General features: G+C 41.2%; 1 protein-coding gene and 1 long non-coding RNA gene across 9 annotated transcripts in view; one reads left to right on the forward strand and one right to left on the reverse strand.

Moving 5' to 3' along the window:
• The window catches only part of ZBTB20 (zinc finger and BTB domain containing 20), a 356,126-nt gene that overhangs the window by 151,372 nt on the left and 184,799 nt on the right, over window positions 1-19,955 (reverse strand). Inside the window, exon 1 of one of the 8 annotated variants that reach the window (XM_049890610.1) lies at window positions 6,300-6,468. The exons of 6 other annotated variants lie outside the window; for them this stretch is intronic. The gene's annotated coding sequence lies outside the window, so the exon portion shown is untranslated. Of the gene's footprint in view, window positions 1-1,744; window positions 3,588-6,299; window positions 6,469-19,955 lie in introns of those variants that run through there. One more of the 8 variants, XM_049889895.1, reaches the window with a different exon arrangement.
• Window positions 3,709-5,652, forward strand: LOC126081549 (uncharacterized). Its single transcript, XR_007518440.1, has 3 exons — window positions 3,709-4,092; window positions 5,313-5,344; window positions 5,506-5,652. It is a non-coding gene; the product is annotated as an uncharacterized LOC126081549 (long non-coding RNA).

Genomic DNA, 19,955 nt, shown 5'->3' on the forward strand with positions numbered 1-19,955 from the left:
CGCAAACAGCTGATCTTCCTGGAGAAGCTCTTGGCGTTTTCCTACGTATTCCACAGTTCTTTTCTGTATTTCCTGGTTCTCAGATTAGGAAAATGATCACATCATCTTTATTACTGTGCCCTTTTTTTCTTTCCGGGGTGCTGGTGGCGAGCGGAGGTACAGTGAGGGCAAAGAGATGGGCTGCGAAGTAGCAAGGCAAAGATCACGTCTCCCACTTGTTTGAAAGCTCTCCAGGAAATCATAAGATTAAAAAGTCTCTTCTTCAGAGTACTGAAGACATAGAGAGATCATATATAGGAAAAAATGGCCAAGCTCTTTCTCGATCGAAAAGTAGAAAACTTCTTAAAATCAGTAACAAACATGGAACAAAGCAAATCGAATCTGAATAAACTTGAATGCTAGTACAGCCGCATAAAATTCAGGAGTGTGTAAGACTTAGAAAGGATAGAATGACTTTATAAATTAAGATAAACTATTAGAATATAAGTAGATATTAATAAATATATGCGTATATTAAATGTTCTGATGGAGGCAACAGTTAATTGGATTTTGTAAATTATAGAAAAATAAAATATAATAAATTAATAACATTCTACATTAATGCTAAACCTTCTTCTTTTACGCAAAAACTAGAATTAATATAACTAGAACATGGATTCGCGTGTGTATGTGTATCTGTAAATAAAATATACCTGCACAAAGTATGACTGACTGACACTGAAAGGTGGTATGTTGCCATAGAAATTAGAACTTTGAATTATTTTAAATTGGGTATTTAAAATATCAACATTAACCTGGCAGGTTTTTTTTTGCACATTTAATTTTCTGGTTCTGTTTTAAAGCATGAAAAGGAAAAAAAAAGCACCGCATACCAATAAGTATATTGTAAAAAATTCATTTGCATTTATTAAAATATTTAGTTCTCAAACACGGCTAATTGGATTTCTTTAAACCTTTCAAGACAAGTTCAGTTCTGAGTCAAGAATAACTATGAGAAATTTCACCTCCAAAGGTAATGTGTTTGGGTAGCTACAAAGGCCTGAGACGAGGTGCTCTCCACCACCACTGTAACAGAACAACTAACGAAGAAGTATATTCCGGCAAGATCGGTAAGAATTGCAAAGCCTGAGAGGGTCTTCACAGACCTGAGAAAGGTAATGAGCGAGGAAATATCAAACAGAATTAAAGGAGGAAAGCATCCTGAAAAATGGAAAAGTGTTAACAACCCCTGACAGGAAAGAATATGCTTCAACAGCAATGACTGAAAAAAGAAAAAAAAAAAGGCAAAAACAACTAAAACCAACTGGAAATACGTATCTCCAGAAGCAGAGGATGACTACTTATAAAGTATGACTTCTTATGAAGCAAAAGGAAACCCGCTTCTTTGTCATTGCTTTTTGGAAGCTCGGTTTAAAAAAAAAAAGTTTGCACAAAAGACACATGTGTTCCTTTTCTGGTATTACTACAGGCCCACCTAGATGTAGCTTTCGATTCCAGATGAGAGCAGGCGTGTTCAGACTAGCACATCTTTGCTCTGTAAGCACAAAGCTAGGCTATCCCTTTACCGGAAAATTTTCGTGTCCCCAAATTTATCCTCCACAGACACCCTTAAGAGTCTGCAAATTTCCTACTTCAGTCAAATACCTCACTGAGTTAAACATTTTCTTAATTTACTCTGCCAGTATTAAGTCAAAAAGTTAAGGCAGGCTACTTCTATAAGAAAGGAAAGTTGAACTGTACTTACCCTAAGTATAATGTGGAAGCCTTAATGGGGGAATATACCTTTGCTCTATAATATTTAGAAGGGTGTCCAGGTCTAAGCTCAGCTCTCGACCTTTTCCCTTCTGGAAAAATGAGTAGACACACTGGAGGTGGCTCTGAGCAAGATCACACAAATCAACAGCCTTACCTGTGGCCATTCAGAAGACTGCACTTTGGTGTGTGTTGAAAACTACGACTAAAGTCAGATACAGCGCATGCTCAGCCGGCAATTTAGAAATATTTATAACATTGTTGTTTCAAAAACAAATTTCTTCAAACAAAGCAAAACTCACATTTCTTACCCATGCCAAGTTTAACGTTCTGAGACAAAGCTGTTTTGGAGTTTTCCGCTGCCTTTTCTAAAAAGGCTTCTAAAATTTTTGTTGAACGAAAAATAGTCCTCCTTTCCTTTTCGGGTCCCCTTAAAAGGGTGGAATAAATTTTCCTCTAGTTTTCAACAAAATTCACTCCTGCCTAAGATAAGGCATGAGAAATTTAAGGTCAGTAAAAAATATTTTTAGAGAAAGTAACTGGGGACCTAAAAACTATGGGTTTATAGAATGTGATGGTTATCTGAACGTTTAATGTAGTCCTGCTTGCTACCACACACAAACATATCCAGACACACACAACTACGTATAAATAAGATTAATGTCTATACAACCATATGCATACCCGGAGAAATGATGTTTTTCTTTTGCTAAGTAAAACCTAAACTCTTCCAAAACGGAAAAAGACATTTATCAAGAATTTAGGAGAAACCCGGTAATAATGCCAGTGTGAAGCATCCGTTTTTCACAGCCAGCATAGGGAGAATGGCAGTCACATAGCAACTGGTTAAATTTTGAGTTCCACGAAATAAAAATTTGATGAAAATCAGGTTTGGAGAGTACTAATTACAGCAGCAATGCCTGTGTCCTTCCTGACCGCCAATTTCTCTCTCCTCCTCGAGTAGCCCTGAGTATTCCCTTTTGCCATCCACCACCAAACCCTGCCCGGCCCACAGACCTCGCAGATCTTATTTAAATCTTTCCCTTAATTCTTAAGTCTCTGAATGAATTTCAGCCCCTGTTCTACTTCCCACTGGTGCTCTGCTGGCCTCACAAAAGCTCCACAGACACATGGTTCACTATCTCTGATGCTTTCAAGCTCAGCAGAGGGTCCCCCCTCCCCCCGACAAAAATCTATGATTAAAAAAAGTTTATTAAAGTGAAACCAGCAGAGCAGCTTTGAATAAGTTGCTTCTACTTTTATTTCCCTCCCAGCTCAGCACAGGTGTTTCCTAACTTACACTACTAGGCATGCTGATGAGGGGGAGGGCAACCTTAAGGTGAGGCAGTGGGTCAGGCAGGGGCATCATCAGCAAGGATGTAGGGTCTCCAGCCTCCTGTGTTAACAGAGGTGCTTAAAAATGGACCCCCCCCGCCAAAAAAAAAAAAAAGAAAAAAAGGCGAGAATGCAGCTTCTTTTTTTGGCAAATGATTAAACCAGTATACTGCAATCATTAAAGCTTGGTCCTTAAATGCAGCATCAAATCAACAGGCCAAAAACAGAGAGCAAAATTGCACACATACATGCATGCGTGCACACACACTCTCTCACACACAGATCCACCGAACTAGCGGGTGAGGGGAGAAGGAAATTCAATAAAAGAAAACAAACAGAGTCCTAACAGGCCATTCTCCTAAAAGGAATCTAAATAAAAAGTCATATGATATCTGATAGTGCAGGACACGTCGCCAAGAACTGGAGCAGATTGCCTCCAGGAAGAAAGGGCCAGTGTATTCCAGCTCAAAGAGCTTTTCTTTCCTCCTCCTCTATTTTTTTTCTCTCAGGTCAGATCCACGAAGAATCCCAGAATGACAGCTATCACCTTTCGCTGGACTCCTGGTGGCACAGCTAGCTGATAGGAGCTGCCTGCGTTGGGATCGGCGCGGGGTGGGGGTGGGGGTGGGGGGGGCTAGTGCAGCTTTGAGGAACAGTCTCTTGTCCTAGCCCCTCCACCCCTTTCACAGACTCCCTTGGTCACATAAAAAACAGACCAAAAAAAAAAAGCAAAGAAAATCCCAAAATGCAGGCATACCAGCCTATAGAAACAAGAGTGCAGGGGAAATAATCACAATTTTAAAAAAAGTCAAAAGGGGGAAAAAAAAAGCTCTCGCCTTCAGTAGAAAACTTTTTTAAAGACCAGGTTTGTTTTCTCTTATTTTGATGACTTTCTTTTCAAAAGCTTTTTTCTCCTGAAGCACTACTAAAAGCACTAAGAATGCTACGAAACCACAGAGAAGTCGGACGGCAGTAGGAGAATTTTCCTGAAGAAAACACGCAACGGTAAGAAGTGAGCTGCCCTAGAAAATTTTTGATTTGCCGAAAGTTCCCCTGATTCTAATGCCTTCCAGTGAGTTCAAGGGCTAACACTGACCACCTAGCTCTTGTTTTTTTCTCTGAGGGTCATTACTGAGGCAACACAAACATAGCAAGGCTTCCCGAAAAGACTCCTTGTTATCAAGTTACTTCAAACATAAGGCGCTCACACCTCCCAGCCAGAAGGGCTTTTTTGACTAGGCATCACGCTTTGCCCTGATATGTATTACACCCGTAAGAAGCAGTTATATAAATGCATCCTATAAATATGGAAAAATGCATGTATTTATATTTTTTTCCCTACAGTTCCCTTCCTCAGGATATGAGTAAATTATATTTTCAGTGAATAAAAAAAAGAAAAGAGTTTCTGAATCTCGAAACAACTGTTGTAGCTGTTTTCCACTGAGTAAAATAGTTATCCGTAGTTAACTATTGTATGTAATATATATTTAAGTATTTTTGAGGTGCTTGTGAATTTTTCCCCTTGTTTTGTGTCGATGAATTGCCTTAGGAAAAAAAAAGATTTCCAAATGACAATCAAAATATAAATGCATGGAGGGGGTGAACTTTTGAAAGAAAATATTTTCTTGGGTTCATAATTCAAGAATACCAGTATAAAGATATAAATGTACAGTGGATACCAAAGGTGGAATTATTCACTATGTTTTGCACACAGGGTTCTTCACATCCTGATTTCATTTTTTCTTTTGTTGGAGCCTTAATTGGAAAATGATAAACATTCTGGAGTGTTTGCTACAGACACAAATTCATGGTAGCAATGTACACCCATAGGCAACAAACCTAATGGAGAAAGACACAAAGCTACATGGCAATCAGAATCATTGAAAAGTCTTCGTCTAGACTATATTTCCCTTGAACTAGTGTATCATGGAGGGGGCAAGTAATCTCTCTGGGAATATTCTCATTTATGCAATTAGACAGAAATAAAAATAAAATACACATATCTGCTTGCTGAGTACCTTTCCTTAAAAACTGACAAGTGACACAAAAGGGAGCTTTTAAGCAGACGGAGGCAAAAACTTGTGAGCCCGAACTAACTCATGCACCCCAGCGGTATCTGGGGAACCCAAATTCCATAATTAACTTTTTTACCCAAGAGGCAAAAGTAGACGCTGTTCTGGCCACCGAATGGATTATTTGGTGGACCCTTGTTTTCTCCTCCACAGGCTTCTGGAGACCCAGACAGGGTAAAGAGATGGTGAGAAAACACGTATCCTGAACAACTTTTATCGTGAGTGGGGGGGGGGGGGGGAACCAGCACAGAGTGAGCAGAAGCACAGCTGGATTGAGAAGATTACACAAGGGGAAAGAGCAACATGGTCCAACTTAATTCGTCTTTTTCCTTTTTCTTTTTTTCAGTCTATCTCTATTGGAGCGATGGGGAGAAAAGATAAACTGGATTTCTTTTGAATGTCTTTGTGTCTAGCGAATGTTCTGTTCCTGTCTCTTGCTTTTGAGGTGAAAAACTAATAAAAATAGGAAAACATATATCAGACATTAAACTCACCCCCCGCCCCCCCCCCCCCCATTCCCTTTGTAAAGAAGTCTTTGTTCTCTAGTGAAAATGCTGAAAAATCCCCGGGCAGCTACTCCCTGAAACAAGTGCAAAACACTTAGAGGCTTTTGGGCTGGCTGGGAGCCAGGAACCCTCCCGCTGTCTGGTTAGAAGGGGGAAAAAAAGGAAGAGAGGAAGAGAGATGGGGTGGGGGGGAGAGGGGAAGAGAGAGTGCGGAAGAGAGAGAGGGAAAGAGAGAGAGAGAGAGAGAGAAAGAGAGAGAAGAGAAATTGGAGCTTCCTTTAATAGACATAGGAAGCAGCGTTTTTTTTTTTTTTTCTTTTTTTTTCAAAACTGGCGGTCAAGCGTTAAGTAACTCCCGTCTAAATCCACCTGCTAGAAATGAACTTGGGGGAACCCCCCAGGGGTGCACAAAGCCAGGGAAGACAGTAACATACTCCATACTCTTTTCCGCCCCCCCATCACGCAAATGCCCACAGCTTCTCACGCCGCCCCCCTCGCCCCCCAATCACAAACAGACCAAAATACATGCTTCCTCAGTTTCCTAAAAAAAAAAAAAAAAAAAGGAAAAAGAAAAAAAAAAGGCTTTGCCATCTCGGTTGCGACACGGTGATAAGGGTTAGCGAACATCTCATACCTGGTGTGAACGCTAATCAGTCTGAAGCTCTCCTTTTCCCCAGACAGGGAACTGTTTCCTTCCAAATTTATTAAGAACCTCCTCCACTGCCTCTTTGAAAAACCTTCTTTGTTACCCTCTCCCAAGTCCCGATACTTCTTTAAAAAAAAAATGGCTTCGGAGCTCCTTCTATTCTTGATATTGATTCTCTCTCTCTCCCCCCCCACCCCCCCAGCCCTCCTCCTCTCTCCTGTCTGTGTCTCTTCTGAGTGGTCTATTGATAAGTCCCTGGAGGCACTGGGTCAGCCTGCCCGTAGGAAACCAGACACAATGCACAAATCTCCGAGTGCCATTCTGCCATCAGCAAGCAGACCACGTTTAGGAGAGAGAGAGAGAGAGAGAGGGAAAAAAAAAAAAAAAAAACAGTAGAGCAAGAGACAGAGAGAGAGACAGACCGACCAACCCAGGGAGGGAGAGAGAGATCCAAAGAGAGAGAGAGAGAGGGAGGAAAAGAGGGACAGGGAGAGAGGAGAGAGAGCGAGAGGGAGGGAGAGAGACAACCCAGGGAAAGAGAGAGAGTGTGAGAAAAAGACTGATTGGAACAGGAGGGAGGGAGAGAGAGAAAGGGAGAGAGAGAGAGCCAGGGAGGGAGGGCGACACTGCCAGTCAGGTTAATCATTCCTACTTTAATTAGCTGTTCGGCTTAGACAGAAAACAATTGAATTTGAATGATCTGTCAGTAGGCTCAGCTGAACCAAAGGGGAAAAGCGAATATTACAAAAAAGACTGTTGGTGTGTTCTTGATAAGCCATAGTGCTCGTACTGACAAATCCTCCAAGGGGAAACTATTAAAACTTACAACTAAACAAAAAGTACGTATACAAATGGCACAAGATAGAGGTCTTAAAAAAAAAAAATGCAATCCCCCCCCCGCCCCGAGTTTATGAACCGGAGCTATTTAGGTGTGGGTGCCAGCATGGGAGGGGGTCGGTGTGTAATGTGTGAAAGTTTATTAACGGTGGTCTTGGAGTGTGGCAGACAGATGCTGCAGAGACAAGACAGGTAGAGCCGGTGCCGAATCAAACCTGGGAGGGAGATGGATGCTGGAAGAAGAGGCACCGTGCGTGGCAAGAGATCAGAACAGACAGAGTCAGTGAGCAGACAGGCAGACAGATTTTAGGCACGGCACGGTCTCGTCTAAAAAGGCAAAAGTTCTGATGCAATAATAGGTGCGAAACCATCCATCCGGCCTCCTCTCCCGGGTGCACACCAAGGTACAGTTAAAATGGATTAATCTTTGTGACAGACGGAGCTGGCCAGGCCGACTATGGCAGACATTGAAGGCGATTTGCAGACCCAAAGAATACCAGAGCCAGAAAAAAGCCTCAGAGATGAATCTCTCTCTCCAGACTTCTCATTTAGCAGATGAGGAAACTGAGGCCCAGGGACTCAGACTAATAAATCCCCAGGCAACAGCAACGTCAACACTGGAATCCAGGGCTCCGGGAGCCCACCAGGCTAGCGCTCTTTGCATCATCCCAACTACCTCCAGTTTTCTTTAACAATTCTGGACCAGCAGGTATGGAAGCTACCCTTGTCTCCAGAAAAACAAGATTCCTTCCTCTATACAGTTAGTACTCCAACCTTTACTTTTTTAAAGGTCTAAAGAGCCAAGTCGAAATACATTTCTTTTTTTGTCCATTTGAATGCTAAAGGTAGAGACTGAAATCCTTCCTTCATTCTCAGAGAAAAACAGAAATATCTAACATCGTGGAGTCCCTGTCTCAGCAAGGTGTAGCTTGTGCCACGTTCCAAGCAGGCAAAGACTAGTGGACTGACCTACAGAGCCCTCACCCAGGGTTTACACTTTGCTCTGTGACCCTCATCTACAGTGTATCAGTATGTAAGAAGACGCAGTTTTCTCAACACAGCTCGTTTGGAAAATACAGGTACACTGGGTGAACAAGATGGCATCTTTCACCTCACAATGCAGTTTTAAATCACTGATGAGATTTTCTACCTGGAGGATTAGCTATGATCTATTTTTCCCATGTATTTCAATTGAAAATGAGCTACTAAGATAGGAAGGGGAAACTCTATAATCTGCCCATGAACTTCATGGTATCTTTTTTGGGGACATACCTGATCATTTTCAATAAGGATCTCTCTCTTGACAACAGATAAATTAAAGTACAATTTATTATTTTTTTTAAATGGGGGAAAAAGGTGTTTATGAAGAGAAGAGTGAGTACCATTAGGTATTATTGGAGATTGGAGAAATGAAGTCTCCAGTTGTAAAACAAGAATCATGGTGTACCTAAGATCCAAAAGTATCTCTCAGCCATGCTTCAGCAACTACGTTGCTACTTAGGGTGAAAGAAGAAAACCGAAAGAAATGTCAGTCACTTGGGAGCCCACTCAAAAGGCAGTCATCAGGGAGAAGTCATAGCCAGAGCTGTTTAATTTATGTTCACATCAGCCTCTTCGCCATGGTTGCTGTGACATGTCCCAAACACACTGCCCACAGTCAGTGACTTGGATGTTGCCAGGTCTTCCTGCAGGTCCCCAAGTACACACTAGAAGCAAGAGCTGAGAGCAGAGTAAACATACAGTAAGTGCATGCCGGAGGACGAAGCGAAAAGGAAATGGGCTCTGGAGTCAAACCAACCTTTATAACATCGCGTAAGTCACAGACATGCTCAGAGCCTCAGTATTTCTGTCTGTAAAAGGTGATAATAATATTGATCTCATAAGGTTGTTTTCAGGAGGACCTGAGCTAACACGTATAAAGCGCACAACTAGTCACTATGTGGTGGTTACTATTGAGGAAGGTGTAAAGTGAGGACGTAAATACACAAAACTGCGTATTATGGACGTGCTGAGTGTGTTATATTCAAAGCATGCAGGTCCAAGATATGAATACACACAGTAAAATGAAGATCTAATATACAGACCTCTACTAAAAAAAAAAAAATTTTTTTTAGTTATTAAAAAGAGTTGGCAGCAGAGATTATCAAGGTTAAAACCTGAAATTTCTGGAATCTAAACTGCCAGGATATTAGGTCATTTTGTCTCTTTGTTCCCAGACTTTAGTATATTTCCTGGTTTGCAATAATGATAAGGACCAATATTTTACCCATCACTTAGTTTGTGCCAGACACTCTAAGGTACTTTAAATTTTTTACCATACTTGAGCATCACAACGACCCTATGGGATTCCAAAAAACCAAACCCGATGCCGTCAAGTTAGGTACTACCCATACCCCTATTTCATAGATAAGCAAACTGTGGCACAGAGGGTTGAAGCAACTAGCTCAAATCCCTAAACCAAACCCATTGCTGTACAGTTGATTCTGACTCCTAGTGACCCTATAGGACAGAGTGGAACTGCCCCATAGGGTTTCTCAGGCTGTGATCTTTACAGAAGCAGATCGCCACACCTTTCTCCTGTTGGGAGGCTGGTATGTTTGAACCACTGATCTTTTGGTTAGCAGCTGAGTGCTTTAACCACTGCACCACCAGGGCTCCCTAGCAACTAGATCAACAGCTAGTAAACGTGGAGCTGGGGGGTAGATCCAGGCAGTCTGACTCTGAAGCCTCTATCCTCCACCACTATGCCTGCGAGCACACGGTAGGTATTCAGTACGTATGTGCTGAATGAATGAGTGAATCACCAGTATTTTGATTTCATTAAAAAAATTAATAGTAATAAGGAAAAAAGCCGTGCGTAATCACTTGAGAGAGCCTTGTGCTTGGATTATAGCAGCTGTAGCTTGCTTCAGGTGGCAGCCCTGCCTCAGAAGGCAGGTGAGCCCAGTACCTATGTGGTGTTTAAAACACACTACAGGAAGAGGGCTGGCCATGACCTCCAGGGCATTTAAATATCTGGTGGTCTTTTCAGCACTTTGAGGGTGGTGTTAGCACACGGGTTATTCATTGGCTTAATTCCAGTTTGGATAATTACATCGTGTCTCTTTAATTTTTCCCCAACTATGCCATTCTTCACTTCCTGTCACAATGTGCTCTTTTAAAAAGGCTATGAACAGACACAAATATACGGCTGTATTTCAGGTCTGTGTCATCATTTAGAATTTTTTTTCCTAAATGATTAGCGTAGAGGTCGCTAGACGGCACTGGGTTTTGGTAACCATGTTGTAACGAATGAATGAATGAATGAGTAAAAGAATTAAAGTCATTGCAAAATAAAGATGACTACTTGAAACTAAGGTTTTTGTTTAGCACTGAAATAAACAAATTTTTAAACCATTTCCTTGGTGACAGGATTCCCATCATTTTCTTTTTTCCCCCTCATGGGCAGGTATTTCAAGTCTGCTCGTGATCAACTGACTTCCTTACAGAATGTGGTTCCCAGCGTGAAAATCAGCAACGAAAACTCTGATCTTTAAAAACAGAACGTGAGACTGTGTCCTGAGGAGCAGAGCATACTGGGTCTTAGAACGGTTATTAATCCAGTTATTAGACCCTGACTTATTGAGCAGATTTTTTCTTCTCTAAACACATTACTAGAGTAATCTTCAAATTACAGAAGAAAAGGACGAGGGATTCCAATTTAATAAGCGTAGAAAAGTTTGACAGTCATAAACAGACACAGCCCCTCCCCTTTTCCCAAAGGTTTCTTTGCTTCTGAAATACTGTGTCCACATAATACCAAATAGACCCTCCAGGAAGCATATGTTTAAGTCATGTGCACAAATCCTTAAATGCACCCATAGCAAAGCATGGCTTCTTAGTCTTTTCTGGTGTACATTTGTATGAACAAGTCACCAAAGAGAATGAGTATGGAAAATAAGCCAATAAAGGGTTACTTTATTTACCACGCATAAGAGTTTCTAGACCTTTGCTTCCTCAGCTTTAGTTCAAAATTCCATGCGTAGGCTGCACATGATAATAAATGCCATAATTCAGTGGATGTCATCATTTGATTTACTTTCAAGCACCTTTTCTGGATCAGCTCTCAAAGCCTTCCATCATATAAACTTGCTCCAGGTTATCTGGGGGTGTGTGTGTGTGTGTGTGCGTGCGTGCGTGCGTGCGTGCGTGTGTGTGTGTGTGTGGCCTTCTGTAAATCATCATTTAAAGTTGGTATTTGTGGAGTGATCTTAATGCTGCAGAGAGATATATATCAAAGAAGTCCTATTTCCTTTTGAGATTCAGTGGCCAAGTTCCATGCCCTTATCTGAGAACAAGCCAATAAATAAATAAATAAACCCCCGCCCTTTCCCACCTCTTTTGCCTCCTGTAATAATGATGGCAGCCACTCAGTGACTCTCCCCTAGGTTGTCACTCCTGCATGGAGACTAAGCTCTTTGGGGACAAGGTCTTTATATTCTGCTTGGCATATTTAATGTACTGTCCGGGATCCTACCTGCCTATGGTGGTAAATGATATCCCAGAAGACCTGGAGGCAACAAGTTTTAATTCTCTCAGTTCTTCTTCATGCAACTACAATTTATTCTCTCTGTGCCTCAAGTTTCCCATATGTAAGAGGAAGAATACTATTCTCCTAAGGCTACTGATTTGAAGCTTAGACTAAAGTAATATGATTGGGTACAGTATTTAAGAATTGCTGGAATGGATTTGACAGCAGCTGACAACTAGTGGAGAGCAGACCACAACTTGTGATTGTCATGGCCTCAACACTACTTTCACAGCAAGAAGTCCTTGGACTACACACGGCAAATTCAAAGGAAAAGCGGGCAGGATTTATGCTGAATGGTAAGCAATGGTAAGTAAGCTCTTGGTTTTAAATTTGAATACCACCTAGAGACAGTCTGATAGATTTTTACGGAAACATGGAATCTTAGCCCTAGGAGGTACTGAAGAGATCCTTGGGCTTGCTCCATTGACAGAAAAGAGCTGAGTTGTTGAGATGTTTTATCTGACTGGCTTAGGGTCAGAAAACCTGGTAGAAACAAAACTATTACTAGTTTTTCCTCCTGATGCCACGCTCTCCTCATCCACATACACAAAATGGCTTTGACACCCTTGCCTTTCATAGTCCTGGTCACTCCCCCACCCGCTTTTGACATATTTTATTAATAAACCCCTGTTGCTGAGAATGGAGTGCCTATTCCTAATATGGCCTGATAAACACAGCCCAAAAGGACTGTGCTAAGCTGATTAGTGGACCCCCAAGAGAGATCCACATCCTAATCCCCCGGGTGGTGCCAATGGTTAAGCGCTGGAGTACTAGGCAAATGTTACCTTATGGGCTCACAAATGTGATTCAGTTAAGGGTCTTGGTATGAGGGTATAAGCCTGGACTATGCAGGTGGGGACTTAGGATTTTTGGCCTCTAAACTAAAAAAAAAAAAATTTTTTTTTAGTTTTTTTACAACTGTAGGCGAATAAATCTGTGTTGTTTTAGGCCACCAAGGATGGGAATAATTTGTTGGAGCAGTCATAGAACCATCAACTTCCTTGATCTGGATATCAGCTCTCAGCACAGCTGTCATATTTCTTGGTGTGTGTGTTTTTTTTTTAGCAGATATATTACCTTGTTTTAAACTGAGTTTGTGATACAAGAACTTAACAGTCTTCAGAAAAAATATTGAATAGGATGGGTCCCGGGTAGACCTCTCTCTCTTGCCACTAAGAATTTCCTTCTTGGTTAACACGAAGCAACCTACCTAAAGATTGTTGGTTAAGTAACTCTAAAACACAGATGAGAACTCTATGGGGCAGAGTCAAAGTTAACTGTGGTGAAACAATATGGGCAGAGATAGGGAGAATTGTGACACGATGTGACATATGTAACCATTGTCAATGAACCATAGATGTAAAAATCGTTGAATGGGTATAGAGTTGGTTGTGTATGTTTTTATTAAAAAAAAAAAAGATTGTTGTTTAGAGGGTCATTTGCCTGTAGATCCATCTAATCACATTTGCCCATGTCCAGACTTACAGCAGCTCTTCACTAGTGGGTTGGTATCAAATTATTCCACTACAATAGGTTCTAGTTACAAGAATACTAATTTGGCTTAAAAGTGTCTTGGGACAGAGGTGTTGGCGATACCACCTTGATATTTCACATAATCCGAGGCTCCAAAGTAATACTAGCAGAAAAGTTCAAGAAGCTCAAGATGTCAGGTCCAAGTCTCCAAGTCAAAATAAAGGCTGTAAGTTGGTAGACTTTTAAAGGATATAATAATGACTACAGGACCAACTGACATTATTAATTTTCTGAACCAAGTTCTGCCCGTTTCTTGATTTGAAACTCTACCTTTCTGTTCATCAGGAAGCAGGATTGGTGACAGCTTTGAATTCTGTATTGCCAACGAAAGTCTGTGACTTGCGGGGCTTAGAACCACACATCTTTATCAATTTCCAGTGATACTCAGTTTTAGTAAAGTGGCCCATGATCTCTTTCATTTCCCTACCATATTCTTGAAGAAGTACAAAGCTCCAAGAAGCCAGCTCAAAGATAACTGACTATGTTCATAGATTTTTCTATGGAAAATATACAAATCCTGGTGGGTGGCAAGGATTGTCCAGATCAGGATTGAGATCTTTTTCCATGTTAAAGCTCAAGCTCCTAGAATGCTGAAAAAAACTCTAACCCACCAGATTAAATCTCAGAAAGTCCTCATGATTTTATCCCATCTGTGAGTCATGAAAATTTAGAGTATTTACCAAGGGCTCTGTGTAAGTGGGAAAAAATACCTCAGAAAAGATAGCTAACCAGCTCTTTTCCTTCTGGCATGAAATCTTAGTAGGTATGCCTCTTGGCCTGAGGGCTCTTCATCCTCTGAGGATTAACTTCTACGTATCACGTGTTGGCCACTCCTTTGTGCTCTGCAGGACAGTATGGTGTGGCAAACACTCTATTTGGGTTTCTGCTTCCTTTGAGCTGGTCACAACGTGTGTATCCGTAGAAGCAGCTACACGAGCTCTGTATCCTTAAGCGAGTCATCTGTTCATGTAGATTTTTCGTTTGTGAAATGTGGATAATAGGTGCGCTACCTATCTCACAAGTCATTCTCAGAATCAAATGGGATGATGTATACAAGATGCTTTGTAAACTAAAGATGCCATTTACTTGACATTCTTAATGTTATTATTATTTACTCTTCAGCAGGAGACCAAAGGCACATATAGTAGCAGGTGGGGCGGGGGGAGGGGGGAACCAATTGCTGTCGAGTCAATTCCAACTCATAGTGACCCTAAAGGATGGAGTAGAACTGCCCTATAGGGTTTCCAAGGAGCACCTGGTAGATTCGAACTGCTGACCTTTTTTGGTTAGCAGCTGTAACTCTTAACCACTACACCACCAGGGTTGCCCATATAGTAGGGCAGAGTAGTAACATTGAGTAGGGCAGCCTGCCTTCTTTTAGACATTTCGGTTGTACATACATCCAGGACTTCCCTTGAATTCACACTGATCCATTTGTCAGGACAGAACTGACGTGATTATGTACTAATGGTGCTATTTCCTTTAACCCTTTAGATGTCCTCTGTTGATCGCAATCAGTCATATTTAACAGACATTGCTGCAGAATTTATCATGGCTCCCTTTTGGTTAACTCTACTCTGAACATACTCTAAGTAAGAACAAATTCAGTTTTGTAAAACTGAGGAAAACAAGGTATCCAAAGCTGGTACTGAGGGGGTGAAAATATCTTTAAAGGAAATACCTTGGTTTCTTAACACCGAACATCTTCTTAGGAAGGTCCATTAGTTCAAAAAAAAATCTGTAGCTGAGCGACTGGGCATTTGACAGTTAAAAGGACAAGAACATGCGTTCTGCCACAATGCAAATGATTAGTGCTCAAATTGTCCAGACTTTGTTTAATCCATGAGTTGTGTTCAGCTGAAGAGCTTATGTATTCTTGGTATTTCCAAAACCGAAAACTCAAACTCGTTGCTGTCAAGTCGATTCTGATTCATAGCAATCCTGCAGGACAGAGCAGAACCACCCCATAGGGTTTCCAAGGTTGTAGACCTTTACAGAAACAGACTGCCAGGTCATCGTTCTGTGGAACATCTGGTGGTTTCGAGCCACTGGCCTTTCGGTTAGCAGCTGAGTGCTTAACCACTGTGCCACCAGGGCTTCTTTCTTACTATTCAGTAGCTATAAAAGTTGGTGAGTCTGCCAAATAACTATGTCGTATACTGTAATATAAAACACTAAGGTAATTGCGCAAAAAACATATCTGAATATTCTGAACTGTTACTTAAATCTTTAATTGTTGTATATGAGTTTACCTTTCCCACTGGTGGCGTAGTGGTTAAGTGCTATGGCTGCTAACCAAAGGGTTGGCAGTTCGAATCTGCCAGGCGCTCCTTGGAAACTCTATGGGGCAGTTCTACCCTGACCTATAGGGTCACTATGAGTCGGAATCGACTCGATGGCACTGGGTTTGGTTTGGTTTTCTTAGGCATCCTTAACTAGAATGTGTGCTCCCTGAGGCCAAGCCCTGACTTCCAAGTCTCTGAATTTCCCATTGCCTCCAGTACAGTGGTTTACACATAACATTTGCTTCCGAAATATTTGCTGTTTAATTGGATTCACTTCTTACTGGCAGCTATTGGGGCAATTACTGTACATAAAGTGACCATAGATACATGCTATCGTTATCACTGAGGTGAAAGCTGCAATTCTTAATTCTTAAAAACAACCTGCTCTGGGCTGCTTATTTTTCCCTTATGACACTTAACCTCACTAGTTATAGAAATGAATGGAAAAACACAATTCTCTTTTAAAAGGCTCACTTCACGTGCGACATTTTTAGGAATTCAGCGAGTGTGTCGCTCTACCAGGATGGTGATAGCAAGGCTCTCTGTGCTACAGCTTTGACTCAAAATATTCCAATTACAGCAAGCTACCCACACAATTACATAAACATAAATATGCACTCTCCTCCAAACACGTTTGCATACCCTTAAACTTAAATCAAGGCAAAGAAAAGACATAGTCTTTTGTTCTAGTGGAATAGAAATGATGGAGACTAATAAATGAATAAATAAAGTGCTGGGTAACCAAATCAATGTCTGCTCAATTCTGGTCAAGGAGGTGAAGCGAGGTTTCCCTTTGAGTCAGAGAATGTAGAGGATAAAAAGGACGTGAATAGCTGGGGGGATTTCCTGAGGCCATTGCAGACCAGCTCACACACTGCAAAGAGGCTCATTTTCATGAGCCTTTTGGTTGCATTTGTAAGGCTTGCCCTAGGTTCCCCAGAGCATTCAGCGCCTCCTCACAGTACTACAAGAACGGGACGCAGTGCGGGAAGGCACATTACAGGGCTCTTTTTCTTCCAAATCCAAAATCTCCAGGAGTTCCTAGGTATTTTCAAGGCTGCTTGTTTCTTTTTCTTGTTTTTTTCTTCCCACCTACACTCACTACACTCCTTCAAACAGGACTATGTAGAAGGGACTTTTGGTTTTCACTAAAAATCCAAATTCCTGTATTTTTGAAAAATGACCAACTGTAAAATTTGTGGATTAGTACCGTTAATCATTTTCCTAGGCAGAAGATATTTCATTAAAAACGCCCAAAAAACCAGTCTGATTGGTAAGTTTGTTCTAAACTAAGGATTTAGCCACAGTTTAGTATGTATTTGTTTTCTATTAGGCTTGGTGCGTATTAACTAGTACTTTTTCTTTTTAGCATTTCTCTACTGCATTAAATTATTAATAATTTGACATTATTAGCTAGCACTGTCACCGTTTTTTCTGAAACAGTGCCACCCAGTTCTTCTAAGCTTGATTCAGAATGAAAAGTCTGGAATCTAATTTGTTAAAAAAACAAAAAACAAATGTGAAGTTCAGGAAAAGGACAGGAATCACCAAAAGAAGGGGGTCTAATCTTAGAATGAACAGGGAGAACAGCAGCTCATGTCGTCCTCAAAACCGTGCAGAAGAGAGGTGTTCCCCTCCTTTGCAGACAAAGATGCCCAGGCTTCAGGGGGTTAAGGAACCTCCCTGAGGTGCATTGTAAGCAGCAGAGCTGTGCTTCAAACCCAGATTTGTCCGAGGAAGCCTCTCCTGTTTCGCATCCTCCATCCCCAGGTATTTAATGTCTCTGGCCATCCAGAAGTTTCTTTGGGATCTGCCATCAAGTTCTCAGGGGGTTAAAACAACAGTTACAACAATTATTTACACACACACACACACACACACAATAACAGTGGGCAACACTTACAGGCACTTACAATGTGCCAGACACTCTTCTAAGTAGTTAACACCTATTTACTTAGTCTTCCTAACATCGTAAGGTAGAAATTATTATTTATCATTACATTTTACAGACGAGAAAATAAGGCACACAGTTGTAAGTGGCACGGCCCAAGCTCTTGCTCATTACCCTGATTCTCATAGACCTCTTCCTGTTTGTTACTTCCTTAAACATGCCTGGAGCCCTGGTGGTGTAGTGGTTAAGAGGTTGGCTGCTAGCCAAAGGACTGGCAGTTTGAATTCACCAGCCGATCCTTGGAAATCCTATGGGGCAGTTCTACTCTGTCCTATAGGGTCACTATGAGTTGGCATCAACTCAACGGCAATGGGTTTGGTTTTTTTGGTTTGAATATGCCCGGAGCCCTGGTAGCACAGTGGCTTAGAGCTCGGCTGCTAACCAAAATGTTGGCAGTTCGAATCCACCAGCACGTCCTTGGAAATTTCTAGGGGGCAGTTCTACGCTGTCCTATAGGGTCACCAGGAGTCGCAATCGACTCTATGGCAATTTTTTTTTTTTTTTTTACACTCCTGACCTCTGCCCATTCATTTAAGACTTTGCTGCTTCTTAGGGGAGAATGAATGGATCTTAGAAGGTAACAAAATTGACGTGGCTAGGGAATGAAAAAAAGCCAACTTGATGGAATACCCCACCTGTAGAAGAGAAAGTCCCCAAAGCAAGATTTTATGGCCTGGAGTGGGGGAGATATTTGGGACAGGTGGACTTTCTGGGTCTTTCAAATCATAACACATTCACAACCATCAATCCATAACCCCAACTTAATTCAACATACATTTAATGAGCACCTACTGTTAGCAAAGGACTCTGCTAGGAGCTAAGCTCTAGAAAATTGCTACAAAGCTAAGCTATAACTTTAAGATATAGAATAAAAGAACCACCACATAACTAAAACACAATGCAAAAAAAGGTGACTACCATAAAGGGTTGCTAACAAAATTCTTTAAGGCTCACTGGCTTGCAGAATATCATTTAGTGGTGGAGACTGAGAAAAGCTCCTTGAAGAAGACAGGGTTTACCACGAGCTTTGGGATACGAAAAACATTCTAACAGCTATAAATGGAAGAAATAGGTTCTAGCTAAGAGACATAACCTGAATAAAAGCATGGAGGCAGAAAGCACAAAGTGTGTGTGGGGTCAATTTGATTAGATTTTCAAATACTCAAGAGGATGGCAGCAGGAGTTTGGGATGCTGTGGGTGGAACAACCACATGCAAATGGATGGCAGCTGGAAACCTCCATCTGTAGTACCAGAATCTGCAGGCCAGCACGAGATACTCAGATCTTTAGGGAGGTGATCTAATGTCTAGTTGCAGCTGTATGGGTTCCATGGAACTGCCCAGAGATTTTAAGAACTTGGTGAAGGCAGAAAAAGGGCCATACCTGCAATTCATGGGCAGATGGAGAGATAATTGATGAAGGTGCAAGAAGGACCATCTAGGTGAACAGGAGAACCATGAAAACAGAAGCCATGGAGGCCAAAGGTGAAGAATCCTCCAGAGAAGTAGAGATGGATGGTCAAAACAGTCAAATGAGAAGCAATGAAAAACTAGTACTGCCCAGTGGAATACGAATATTTAAGAGCTAGGGTCTTCATCAAATCTTTGGAAGGACTACCTTCATATTCCTTTCTATTCTCTCCCTAGACTAATTTTTATACCTAACCAGATATATAAACAAGCATTATTTTTTTCCAAGAAAATAATTATGGCTCTATCAACTCTGAACCACGCAAGCTTTATTTCAAAGTTCTAAGAGTAGTCAGTAAAGTCCAAACTTTGTTTGATCTTTGTTTAAAAGATGACTGACTTTTTCATGCTTAATTATTCCCTGGTGGGAGTGTGAATTCATTCATACTTGAACGCAACAAATGTTTTGAGCCTTTCCTATCTGCTAGGCATTGTGTTAGTGCTGGGACAAGAACTGCCATAAATACCTGGATGACTTTTATCTGTGTGCTCCGCTTCCTACAGTTGGCACAAAGTTGCTGCCTTTGTGATGATGAGTTTCAGTTCTAGCCCCTAAGAATTCTTGTGTTCATGTTATTAAGTGTATATTTATGTGTTAATTTTTCTGTTCCAAGTTTTTTTTTAGAAGTTTCAAATAATTTTTGGTGTGAGCACAAGGTGCTTTAGACGAACAAACCAACTCAAGGCCAGCCCAGGATTTAGTTCTCTTGCTTTGCCACAGTGGCAGTCTGAATCGTGGGCAAGCAACAATACTCTTTCAAGATATTTAAAACAACTAAGGAAATCTCGTACTGATTGTATCCTTTAAAGAATAAAGGCAGGAAGGATAATTGACTATAGATATAAAATTGGAAAAATAGCTTCAGGATATGTTCCAACTGTTGAGTAAAAATGGAGTAAGAAAGTTATGTAGAGAGGGGCCTACAAAAGCTACCCTTGGGGATTATTTATTAACTTATGTGTATATACTTTCCTGTTAAGGCATTTTAAAAAGTTAAG

This window comes from Elephas maximus, chromosome 1 (genome assembly GCF_024166365.1).
Source record: "Elephas maximus indicus isolate mEleMax1 chromosome 1, mEleMax1 primary haplotype, whole genome shotgun sequence".
NCBI lineage: Eukaryota > Metazoa > Chordata > Mammalia > Proboscidea > Elephantidae > Elephas > Elephas maximus.